The following is a 12,455-nucleotide window of genomic DNA, read 5'->3' as shown; positions in this document are numbered from 1 at the left end:
CCTAAATAGATATTAATTATTAATAAATATTCCTCCAGAAGTTATGTTGCTGAATTACTACCATGTCTTAAAAAAAAGAAAAAATTAAGAGAAAACCACTTTTTTAAAGAAAAAAGTTGAAAGAGCTATTAAAGGGTATTTAACTTTACCTAACACTTCATTGTTTTGAGCTAAAAAAATCTATTTCCCATTGATGGCGTGACTAATGTCACTCAATATTATAAAAAGCATAGGTTTAAAATTAAAATCTAAATTAGTCAGTGATGTATGTAGAATCATAGAATTGTTTCCTTTTGGAGAAACCTTAAATATCATGTAGTTCTAACCCTATAGCTGTGGGGGTTCCTTCCTTCCTTTCACTAGACCAGGCTGCTCAAAGCCCTATCCAGCCTTGTCATGAACCAGAGACAGGGGATCTGAAACTTCCTTGGGCAACCTGTTTCATTGCCTCACCACACTCACAGTAAAGAATTTCTTCTGTATATCTAACCCAAATTTCTCTTCTTTCAGTTTGTACCCGTTACTCCTTGTCATATCTACAGTTCCTGATGAAGAGTCCCTCTCTGGCCTCCCTGCAGGGCCTTTTCAGATACTGGAAGGCTGCTACAAGATCTCCATGCAACCTTCTCTTCTCCAGGCTGAACTCTCCTCAATCAAGATTTTAAAGGATCTTGAGGGAAAGCCATATGAAGAGTGGCTGAGGCCAGTTGGTCTGTTCATCCTGGAGAAGAGGAAACTGAGGGGTGATCTCACAGCAGTCTACAGCTTCCTTACAAGGGGAAGAGAAGGGCCAGGCACTGATCTCTTCCCTGTGGTGCCTAGTGATAGAAATGGCCTGGAGCTCTGTCAGGGGAGGTTTAGGTTGGATATTACAAAAATTTTCTTCACCCAGAGGGTGGTTGGGCACTGGAACAGTGTCCCCAGGGAAGTGGTCCCAGCCCCAAGCCTGGCAGAGTTCAAGAAGTGTACTGACAGTGCTCTCACGTACGTGATGTGAGCCTTGGGGTTGGTGCTGTGCATGGCCAGGAATTGGAGTTGATGACCCTTCCAGCTGAGCATATTCTCTGATAACCTCCTCAGCCTGTTCTCTGACCTTCTCTAGTCCTCTTATCAACTTTGTGACCTTCCTCTGAACTTGTTCCAACAGTTCCATCTCCTTCTGTTGAGGGCCCCAGCACTGTACGCAGTGTTCCAGGCGGTGTCTCATGAGAGAAGCAGAGTGGAAGAATCACCTCCAGCAGCCTTTTAGCCAGTCTCCTTTGGATGCAGCCCAGGGCACCACTTTCTTTCTGGGCTGTGACTGCATGCTGTCGGCTCCTCATGTTGAGTTTTTTGTCAGCCACCCTGCACTTGCCTTTGTTAAACCTCATGAGGTTTGCAAAGGCCCAGCTCTCCAGCTTGTCCAGGTCCCTCTGGATGCCATCCCTTCCTTTCCTGCATACTAACCACACCACACCACACAGCTCGGTGTCACCAGTGAACTTGTTGAGGGTGCCCTTGGTCCCACTGTCCATGCCACTGACACAGATATTGACCAGCATTGGCCCCAGGACAGTCCCCTCAGGGACACCACTTATCACTGGTCTCCTCATGGACATCGGGCCATTGACTTAAACTCTTCATGTGTGGCCATCCTGCCAATGCTTTATCCACTGAATGGTCTGACCATAGAGCCATATCTTGGTGACTGATTAGTAATTCTAAAAATAGCAAGGAAAAATCTGAATTTTTTTGGGTTGCTCATGTAGCAAGGTGTGGAAGATGCAGTCTCATGAGCTACATGATAAAGTACAGTAGTCTGGACACGGTTTTCAGGAAATCCATTTACGCACGCATTAGTGCTTTGGATTGCATATAAATTTGTGCATTTGTTTTAGAGACTAAATTCTGTTCTCTGTACCACTCCTGTAACAGTAACAATATGAATTAATTTAGTTTAATTTTTAGTAACTATAGAGATAAGATGAAATCCTGTGCTGAGTAAACTATGGTGCTAAAGTATTAAAAATGCTATCCAAAATGATCACAGAAGACCTCTTATATACAAACGTGTTTTAAAGTTATTCTTTAAAATATATTCAAGTTAATCACTAGCTATTTTGAATTTACAGATGGTACTGGGCATTGACAACAAATGACTAGATTAATTAGCAACACCTGATAAAAGGGAATGTATCTGTTTTAATGACGATTCTGAATTCCAAATGTTTTTAAAATGAGACTATTTCTATAAACAGACAAACACTTGGCAAGGAACTGAATCTGTACTTTGCAGTACAGATTCTTTGGATACACTAATAATGCTAAGCATAAAGACAAATGTATAGGAAAAAAAAGGACCTCTTACCTGTCTTTCCAGGAAATTTTAAAGAAAGAAAAATATGCTTTTATAGTTCAATGTTACTGTAACTGGGTTATGAAGAAATAACTATGATGCCATATTCCTGTAACTTGGAAACTTGCTTCTAAATGAATTATCTCTATTTTATGGAGGCAGGGATTACCAAGGTTAGATGTTTGGAAGGCCAACTGGCTCAATCTTGGCTAGCATACTATGAATTTGAGGACTTCTTTGTGCAAAGAAACCAACTTGCATTGCTTCTGTAGGAAAAAGGTTTTTCAGTAGCTGTCTCTGAAGGGTAGCTCCCCACTGAGGACACTGGCCTGTGATGACTTTCTCAGTGCAGGCAACTGTAAATAAAGCTTATATTGCAATGTGAAGATAATGTTATATAAATTTTCACATTCTTTTTGTGGTATTACTTTGAATATCAGAGTTTTTTGGATGGAGAAAGAGCAATATAGCTAGGGTGTTGTTATATATAAAAACCAGTTCTTAAGTAAAGAAGTGTTCACGATTACAGTGTGTATTTAAACTTACTTTAGGTGTGAAAAGACAGTGGAGAGGAAGATAGATGCCAGTGTATTACATGCCTAAGTCTTGATTCTCCGTGCACACCTCAAGTTCGTGAATTTGTCTGTTTCATAAAGAAGGAGATGAGACAGTTGTTTATTCTCTACACTATAGAAATAATTTTAGGTTTATCATTGAAATAACTAAGGCAAAAAGAAAAGTTTGGGTCTAAATTGAAATACCTTCTATATAATAAAACCTGTTTCTTGTGAACAGTTGCTGTACTAAGAACAGCTGCTTAGATTGAAGTGAACATGATGATTTTTAATTTTTCTTTAAATAAGTGTTATTTTGCAGAGTATTTTGCAAATTACTTCAGTGTTGAATCTGGAGATATGAGTAAGGGTTTAATACATCATTACCTTATAAAATTATGAGGAAAGTAATCCTCAAGGCATATTTTGGAGAGCAAACTGTGATGTGGGATTAGGAAAAGCACTGCAAATAGGATATCAGATTCACACGGGGACAGAGGGAAAGGAATATAAAGCAACCGAAAGTGAAGGAGACAGCATGAGAGATGATTTTATTGTTTTCCAAAGAACAAAAGTCCAGCAGGTGGGTAAGGATACACCGAAAGCCAGTGTAGTATCCATAGCTGGAGGAAAATACAGAACAATATGTTCTTTCTCTGCAAAAAGTGGGTGATAGTTTGTTTACCATATTTTTGTAGTTATATTAGAAAGTTGACAGGTTATTTTATATGACATCTGTGCAGAGGGAAAGACTGGAATGCAGACTGAGAATGACATTTGTGCTTGTAGAAGGTAACTCTTGGTTCCTTTGCTCTCAAGGAGGGACTTGAGCAAGTTGTAGTGCTGTATCATTTCTGCCTAAATGGAGACTTCGGTTGTGGTCCTTTTTTGGGAAGAAGTTCTGCCTATTCACCGACTTTTAAGAGCCGTGGCAAAATCTGCAGTACAGATAGTTCAGGTTGCTTTAGTATCTGTGTTGTGACCTTAAAGGACACAATTTTTTAAGTGTTTTGTCTAGAGTTCAGTGGCTACTTCATGCTGCAGCCACTGTTAAAATGATTCTTTCTGTAGAAAAATAATGTTCAGAAAGAAGTGGTTTGGGTAAAAAATAACCTTTTAAAATGTTTTGTTATCCAGTTCTAGGAAACTACATGTGTTTTTCCTTATCCTGCTTCATTCCAGATTACAGGAAATAGAAGATGCTTACGGAGAAGGTTTTTATATGTGTATTGCTTCAGAAATTCATGTTAACCATGTAATAGAGAAGTTGCTGCTACCCAGCTTTTCTAAAAAAAAATCTGAATTATTGAAAGATGAATTTAGTTACCTCAACAAAAGCTGCTGTTGATGAAGCTGACATTTTCCAAGCCTAAAACACTTTGCTTCTTCTGATTTGTTCTCCTTGCCAAAGCATGAGGGATTTTGAAATAGGAGATGTTTTATTGACAGCATCAGAGTAATCAGATTAATACCTAGTGTCTGTTACTTTAGTATGCATATATGAACTGATGGTGGATAGGATCAGTAAGTAACAGAGCTTAAGACAGTGCATATTTTCAAAAGACAACAGAAACCAATCTTTAATCATCAATCCCTTTGATTCAGGAGTTATAATGCCAGTGTAATGTGTTAGGTTAAGTAATTAGTGATTTGATGTTAAAATGTATGTAAGCATTAGATGCATTTAAGGAAAATGGTAATTATTGGGAATGTGTCTTCATGCAAATTACACTAGCAGGAGATATATGTGTGTTAAAACCAGTGGTGCAGCGTAGGGTAGTTTATTTCTGATTGACATGTTTGGAGAATAAAGCTTAGGAAGTTACAAATACTGATGAAACAAGAAAGTCATTTGAATACATATCTTACTGCAGAACTTGTACTGCTCGTGTGCAATGGGCAGGCCTAGTAAAAAGTTAATTATGTGTGAAGATCATGAACATATTTGTATGTACTCTGAGCCTTTGTTGTTAGGAAGGTATTCAGTGGACGAACACTGTAGAACCTGGTTTTATGAATAAACTTTAAAACCTTGAAATTTGGAAGAATCGTTGCCAAGCACAGTTACCAGCAACCATCCTTATGTGTACCCCACAGCCTGGTTAAAAAAGTGAATGGGAGAGTGTAGTCATGGAAGCTGCAGTGATATTAAATAAGAAATGAGTTTAGGTTCAGACTAAAGATGGAGAGACTTGAGACCCAGAGAAATACCTTTTTCTGTCTGGAAAAAATGGTTCATCTGCTAATAAATCTCTTAAAGAAATAGAATGTCACAACTAAGAGGCAGATGTGCAAGCACTGAGGTTGATTAATTAGGGGAAAGTTCTGTATCACCAGCTTTTCTAGATCAAGTATTGAGAGAAGTCCTATTGCAACTAGAGTGACCAGGGACACACATTCCTCTAAGACATGTTGGCATTGAGATAAGGAATACAGAAGGAGCCAGCAAATAATATTGTTCTTAACTGTGATTTAGAATTCTTTAGCATCTTTGTATTTGAAAACAAAAATTCAGTCATGATCTTGTATCCAGGAGCTTTATTTCTTATGGAAATAAGCTTTTGATGCAAGAGTGAGAGGAGCCAGGTCGGAAGCTCTAAGTGTGTATCGTGCCTTCTTGGATGAAGTGATTCCAGAGAAGGCTCTTGCTACTATATTTAGAACTAACATCCCCAGACCTCTAAGAGGAAAAAGGAAGAAGAGACTGCTACTGAATAAGCTTCTAAGAGCTGAGGTCTGTGCCCTTCTTACTGAGGTTTGGTCAGCTCTACAGTAGCAGACTTGTCACGGGTGCTTCTGTAGGCAGTAGGCTGTTGAAAAGCCTTGTTTGGTGTTGGTAGATGAAACTGCTGTAGAATTAAATGAAATTTGGTAGAATTGACTACAGCATACCGAATTCACTCTTCAAGTGTCCTATGATTTTTATTTTTTCTGCTCCTCTTTCTTGTTACAATTCCCATTTCTGGAGTTTGCTTAGCTGTGGCAAAGTGTTCTCTAACACTTGGAATGCAGTTTTGCTGTGACCTACTCTCTCCTTAAGACACTCTTTTTAGATAAAATATTTTGAATCTTTATCAATCATTTCTACTTGAGCACGGTTGAAGTTCCAGTTTTGTCTGCTTTGAAAGCAAGTCTGTAGTCCTGATGCTTAATATTGACAAAGTCTTTATTAGTCTTGCTGAAGGACAAAGTGACAATATTTCTGTTGGCCTTATCCTTTAAGTAAATAGTTGTCAAGCTGTTGAAGCTGTGAGGTAGCTTTAGATTATTTCTACATTTTTCACAAACTATCACGCCCAAAATACGGGCATCTTTGGCTAAGAGTTTTTCATGTTGCCAGAGTTGCCAATAATAAGTATGCATTTCAGTTTTCTATATTTTTTTTATTTAGCAAAACATTGGTAGCACCAGGTTTTGGACCTTCACTTTTTTTACTGCAGTGGAGAGATATAAGCAAGACAATTTGGCAAGTGCACACAGAATGTTTACCTCAGGGAAAAAAACATCCAGGATTTGCCCCCTAACATGTAGTTTTTACAAATTAATTGAAAATGGGAAGAATTTCCTTTGGCATTCTGTATGTGGGTGATGGTGAAATCTTCTAGTAATGATAAAATTTTTAGTAATTTAATAAACATAGTAATACTGTGTAACAGCTTTGACTGCCAATAATGTGTATCCTAAATTCAGTGCTAGTGTTTTTTAATAGTTTCTTGTGATTAGGACCTTTTCCATATAAGATGATAAGCCTATTTGATGCTACTTGTTCTTAATTCTAAAGGAGGAAAACAGTGTGTGTTTGGTAAGAATCCATCATTGCAGCTAATTGTTTTTATTATGTTTGTACAGATATTATCAGCTTTGCATGGATTTTCATTTTGTTTTTGTGCGAAGTAGAAAATGTATGTCTGTCTTACCTTGGTGTACATAAAAGGTTAGAACTGTTGTGAACAGTGAGTTGATAAAATGAGATTAAGTTTTTCTAAGCATTCTTGCAATAGCTAGGTGACTATAATTAGGGTAAAGCAGTTGATGAATTCTGCAGTAGGCTGTAACTTGCATTGCAACTGTTGTAACTATGTCTCAGTAAATTATATCTGGAAAGATCTGTGATGCTGACAGTTTAGCATCAGTCATCAGTGGTGACTTGTGAGGAAGTAAGTCTCAGGCAAAGTGTTTATCCAGGGAGTTATTTCTCCAAAGCAAAGTGGCTTTGTCACAGGTTCTCCCTCCACACCTGTTTCCTTGATGTCCTGTACAGAAAAGGCTTCTTACAAAGATCCGCTTTCTGATTGTGATCTCCACTTTTGAATATGTCATAAAGGAGTTGCACATACAGTGATTAGTTTGTTTAATGTAGGTACAAGTACAAAACTTCCTGAAATGCTTTTTCAGGAGGTGGCTGTGCAGCCAGGCAAGGCATGCACCATAGTTGTGATTCCCTAGAATCACTGGCATTGATGAGAATGCAGTAATTAAACTGTTTTGTCTATTGTCTTTGCTAAGACCATGAAAGGATATAAAACTTAAAGCTGATGATAAATAATGAGCTTCACTGGGAGAATTGAAATTTTATAGGCAACTTGATTAAAAATTTATATAGAGGGTGAATTGAAATGTGAATTATAACCTGCAAGCCACAATATTAGTTGAATGTTACAGATAGCCTCAAAATTAGCTCTTGCGTGACTTGTGTCCAGGAATCCTAAAGGAAATGGACAGCCTTTGATTGAAATAGAGCTTGGGAAAAAGAGAAATCTTAATATTTGTTTTATCACAGCTGTTAAATTTTTGAAAGGAGGGTTGAGCTATGCAGTTCTCTATTGCACTGCTAGCATGAAGGACCACAGGAAGTGCATTAGTCCCTTATGGGACTCCTGCTTATAGACATGAATGTGTTCCAACCTCTCTGCACACACTGCTGCCTCCAAAGGAGGTTAGGATTGGCTGTGGGTTGGGAAGTGATGACCCTGTATGAACTCATCCTGCTGGTAGGATGAAGACTGAAGACAGTCGAGTTAGTGGACTCAGCATTGTCAGGCCTTGGGCCAGGTCAGGTATCATCCCTCATTGCAGAGCTGTCACAAAAGCAATGCAAAAGCTGCATCATGTGCTGAAGCTAATTTGACAGAAAGGCAGTATCTGCCCACATCTGATCCACATTTATTTTGTACAGCTCTGGCTTCCAGAACAATATATATGTAATACAGCCTCACCATGGCCAGTCCTGTACTGCACAGACACTCAGGGCAGTCAGGCCGTAAGGATGCAGCAGCTCGGTTTACAGCAATTCATGGGCTGCTAATCCAATCAGTCTGTTCTGCTAACCAAATCAGTCAGCTCCGAGCATGTGGCAGCGGGCTGCTGTGTGCTCTCCCAGGCTCGCGTCAGTGGAGCGACGTGGAGCTGCAGTGAAGGTGAACTCTGGGATTTAGATGACATCCTAGTGTAATTTCTTAATGATGCTATTTGATCTTAAGCCATACAATATTGGTTTTTTGAATTCTTTTCAATACAGATATTGATATTCTACGTGTATGTGTTAAGCTGTTTTTCAAATTTCCCTGCTGGTGCTGACTGCAGTGAGCAATACTCTGACTTGGCCTTAAGTCATCCTATGGGAAATTATGTATTTTCTAATAAAATGTCTACGTATAAGATTTTAGTGCACATTTTACAGACATTCAGGTGTGTTTTGACATCCTCATCAAATATCTTTTTTAATAACTGTTTCCCCAAAACTACTTTAAGCAAAACATGGCACTTAATGGTTTTTGTGTGGTGTGCTGCTATTTATTAGTTGATTTTTAATGTAGAATGCATTTATTTTATTTGCAGTAAGAAGTATTTGAATACTGTTTATCGTTGACTTCTGCAAGATTTTAATAAATGGAAGATAGAACCACTTGTAAACATTGCTGATTGCTTATGGGGATCATTTAAGTCCCATTTGTGTATGAATTAGTTTCCAATTTAAGAAAGGGTGACTGTTCACTTGTAGTGCATGCATATGCCATGTTAGGCTAGCATTTATTCCAGCTTTCTGTCTTTGACTTGGGGAATATCTCCAGAAGTAATTTGTCTCAAGTGGAGAAAATCAGTAGAGTGAAGCAGTTGGTGCTGTGGCCCCCACCTCTCCATATTCTGCTATGCAGCACTTTTATTTTAGACTAGATTTAGTGGTGCCCCTCAGGATCAAATATCCATGCCACTACATGTATTGAAAGTGTTCAGAGGTGTTACTTGCTTGGATCTCTGTGCCCCCTTAGGGATTGAAGCGTGACAGATGCATTGGTACTTTTCCACTTGCAGTTTATATTTCTCCATAAAGAATCCACATCCTGTATACCAGAACTGGTCTGTGAATAAAACCATTCCACAGCAAGCAGGAATAGTGCAGAGGAGGGAAAGATTTGCTTCCAAATTGCACTACTGATCTGAACAAAAACAGTAATGTAAACATAGCCTTCAGCTAACAGAACAAGGCCTTCTCCTATATTTTACAGACAACAGGTAGAGTATGAAGTCCAGTAGATTCCATTCTGTAAACTTTAATTTAGCCTCACACGAGTGTGAGGACAGAAAGGAACATGATGGGAATGTACAATGGATTTATTATAAACAAGGCAATACTCATTGAATATTTACCTGCCCACATGATTTTTTTTTGGTTTTTCTGTCTTTTGTTGCCTTCCCACCCCCCGACAGATGTACCTTTAGTTTAATTTTTTCAAATGTTCAAAGTATGATCTTTTGTATAGGGTTTAAGAATGCATGTCCTTTTCCTGACAATGAGGTTACTGGACCAGTCCAGCCTATAGGTGTTGTCCTCTGTTGAAAGTTGCAGTCCTCTTAGATGTGTCAGAAAACACCGCATATGTGGCTGCTCTCCAAACCAGTTATTTCAGGATGCCTACATTAACTCAGGTATTCTTAATATCTAAACCAGGTCACTTTGACAGAACTACATTAGGGAATAATTACAGAAGAAGTTGTGCTGATATAGGGGAGGAGCTGTTGTCTCTGAGCGCAGGACAGGGAGGAGTTGCAATGTTGTCATTTTCATCTGGTGCAACTGTAGCCAGACAGCACTTCAGCCTGCAACCATACAAACTTTTATTTGTTTGTTCATTTGTTGGGAATTTTTTTGAGTGTAAATTCTGTATAATTTGCTAATAAAAGCAATTAAAATCCTCAGGGAGGGAGCTCAAGCATGAACCAATTTTACCACATTCATGGAAGGAAGGGAAATTTGCCATTTCACAGATGGGAAATCTCAGGTATAGTTGTGGTTGGTGGGATTATAATTTGTGCATTTCAATGTTGGATTCACTCTGAGCAGTTCATTGTTTTTCTGTCAGTTCTTCTGCTGGCTGAGTTTTTGAGTGTCACTGATCAGTACCCCCCAGGTGGGGAAAGTGATAACTTAGCATGCCAAAATAAACTGGGAGATTTTTGCCACCCAGGTAGTTTGCCTGATAACTTTCCCTCACATCTGTTTTATCTTTTTTTAATGTTATTTTGTCTTTTGTTGTGATTCTTCCACAATACTTAAGAACTAACCATTAATGGCAAATCCTGCAGTACAGAACCTTTTAATCTCTAAAAATAAGTACTACCCCATGGTATAGGACAGGGCATGGGACACTGTAAAAATGGTAGTTGTCACAAAGTACTAGTCAGCATTTCTAGTGTGATTATCACAAAGGCTGTATGTTGCTCCCAGCTCTGGGTGAGAAACACTTAACAAAGTTAACACTTTGTTATCATCAGCAAAAGTATCCAGAAAAAATATTCCTGAGCAGTTTTTCAAGTGCTTCTAGGGGAGTCAGACTAACCAAACAGAGTCAATCCAAAAAAAGAAGTCCCTCACTAAAGCTCTGAATCTGCATGATAAATTGTGTATCACAGGTTAATTCTTGTAATTTTTGTGCTGTAAATAAAACAAAAGATGTATTCAAGAAAAAATGAAGGGTTATGAAAAAAATCCTTTTAATCAAAAAGAGCAATGTCAAAGTAGGTTTTGTTGCAGGCTTGGACAATACAGCTAAATATAACTGTTTTCTTTATGCATTTCTGCTTGCTCCATAAATCATCAGGTTAAGAATGGATTTTTATGTCTCCCGTTCTAGAGTTCATCTATTATCTCTGCAAGGTATCTGGTTTTTTGGATGACAGGGACAGCTTCCTACTTGAAAAGGGCATGTCCTTAATGGGTGGCCTTTCAGTACTGAAAGACAGTGGTAGGACTTTGTGCTCAGTAATTGATGCTGTTCATTACAAAGATGTTGTATTAGAGAATAAAAATACCTTGGTAGTAGTAGAGATATTTCTCTGAGAATCATGCTCTTAAAGTCTATTTTAGAAGGTCAAGAGAGGCAGAGAGGATAAGCAAGAGTAGCAATAACTGCTTTTTTGACAAGATAGGAAGTTTGATTCATGATTTTGTTCTTAGTTTTTAATTTAACATTTCTGACTTAATATTTGAAGGTCGTTTTACTCAGTCTCTACTAAGAAAAAATTGAAGGCGTGTCTCTCTGTCGTCACTTTCATCAACTCTTGGAGTTGCATTTTCTTTTAAGATGCCTTTTAATAGTTTTGTGGAAAAACAAGTTTCATTTTTCTAGCTGCTTGGTTTTTTAATCCCAGTAACTACTAGAAAGTTAAATAATCAGAATAAAATAGTTTTAGTGTATTTTAAGATTTTAAATAAAATTTAGGCAATTTATGTTGCATGTCTCTATAGAAGGCATTGAACAGGTAAACAAGGCAAAAGTGGAGCTTGTTTGTATTTGATTCTTATTCTTGTGGTGTTGATTTGGTTGAGTTTTTTTAAGACCTGTGCAGACAGAGCTGAGCAACATCCTGATGACGCAGTACAACACCTGCAGGGTATCACATGCAGTTGTAGGGTATGTCCTTATGTTGCTGCTGAGATTATAATAATAGTAACCATTTAACCTTACTGTTGAAAACCAGGGAGTACCACGTGTAAAACTGAGATGCACTCTTAAGAAGATCTGTTGTCAGCAGTCATGTCATTTGGTAATGAATCATATACCGTACATGTACACTGGTTATATGTGCACCATACGTCCTTGTATTTAACTCCCATCCTTCTAAACTGTTCTGTAGACATTCCATTGGGTTAATGCCACTCCTGTAAATGTCACTCTTTCTTCAGACGTTCTTCTAGGTAGGTGTGATCTCAGCTTCTGTGCATGGTTTTTTTTTTTTTATGAAGGGCTGGGAGTTAAATTAATAAATAACGGTCCCAAACACCTGCCTTTTTTATTACCAAAAAAGAAGAGAGAGATGAGTAAGAAAGCTGTATCAGTCCCATAACTGAAATGAAGTGGGATGGAGGATTTACCAGGAGAATCAGCCTGGGTAGAAAAAATGAAATAAAAAGGGGAAACCCTAAGAGTAGCTTGCACTTATATCTTCTTCAGTTAAAGAATTCCCTTTCCACAGGATTAGCCTGATTGGCATAAGTTTTAGTCTGAGGCATGAGCCTCTGTCCCTGCAGCTGCTGCTGTCTGCTGCTGTCTACCCTGCCTGCTTCA

At 38.3% G+C, this 12,455-nt stretch overlaps 1 protein-coding gene across 2 annotated transcripts in view; it reads left to right on the top strand.

Moving 5' to 3' along the window:
• The window catches only part of CDYL (chromodomain Y like), a 104,826-nt gene that overhangs the window by 33,104 nt on the left and 59,267 nt on the right, over nt 1-12,455 (top strand). The window lies entirely within an intron of this gene.

Source organism: Haemorhous mexicanus, chromosome 1, assembly GCF_027477595.1.
Source record: "Haemorhous mexicanus isolate bHaeMex1 chromosome 1, bHaeMex1.pri, whole genome shotgun sequence".
Classification (NCBI taxonomy): domain Eukaryota; kingdom Metazoa; phylum Chordata; class Aves; order Passeriformes; family Fringillidae; genus Haemorhous; species Haemorhous mexicanus.
This window is presented reverse-complemented; position numbering and strand designations above follow the sequence as displayed.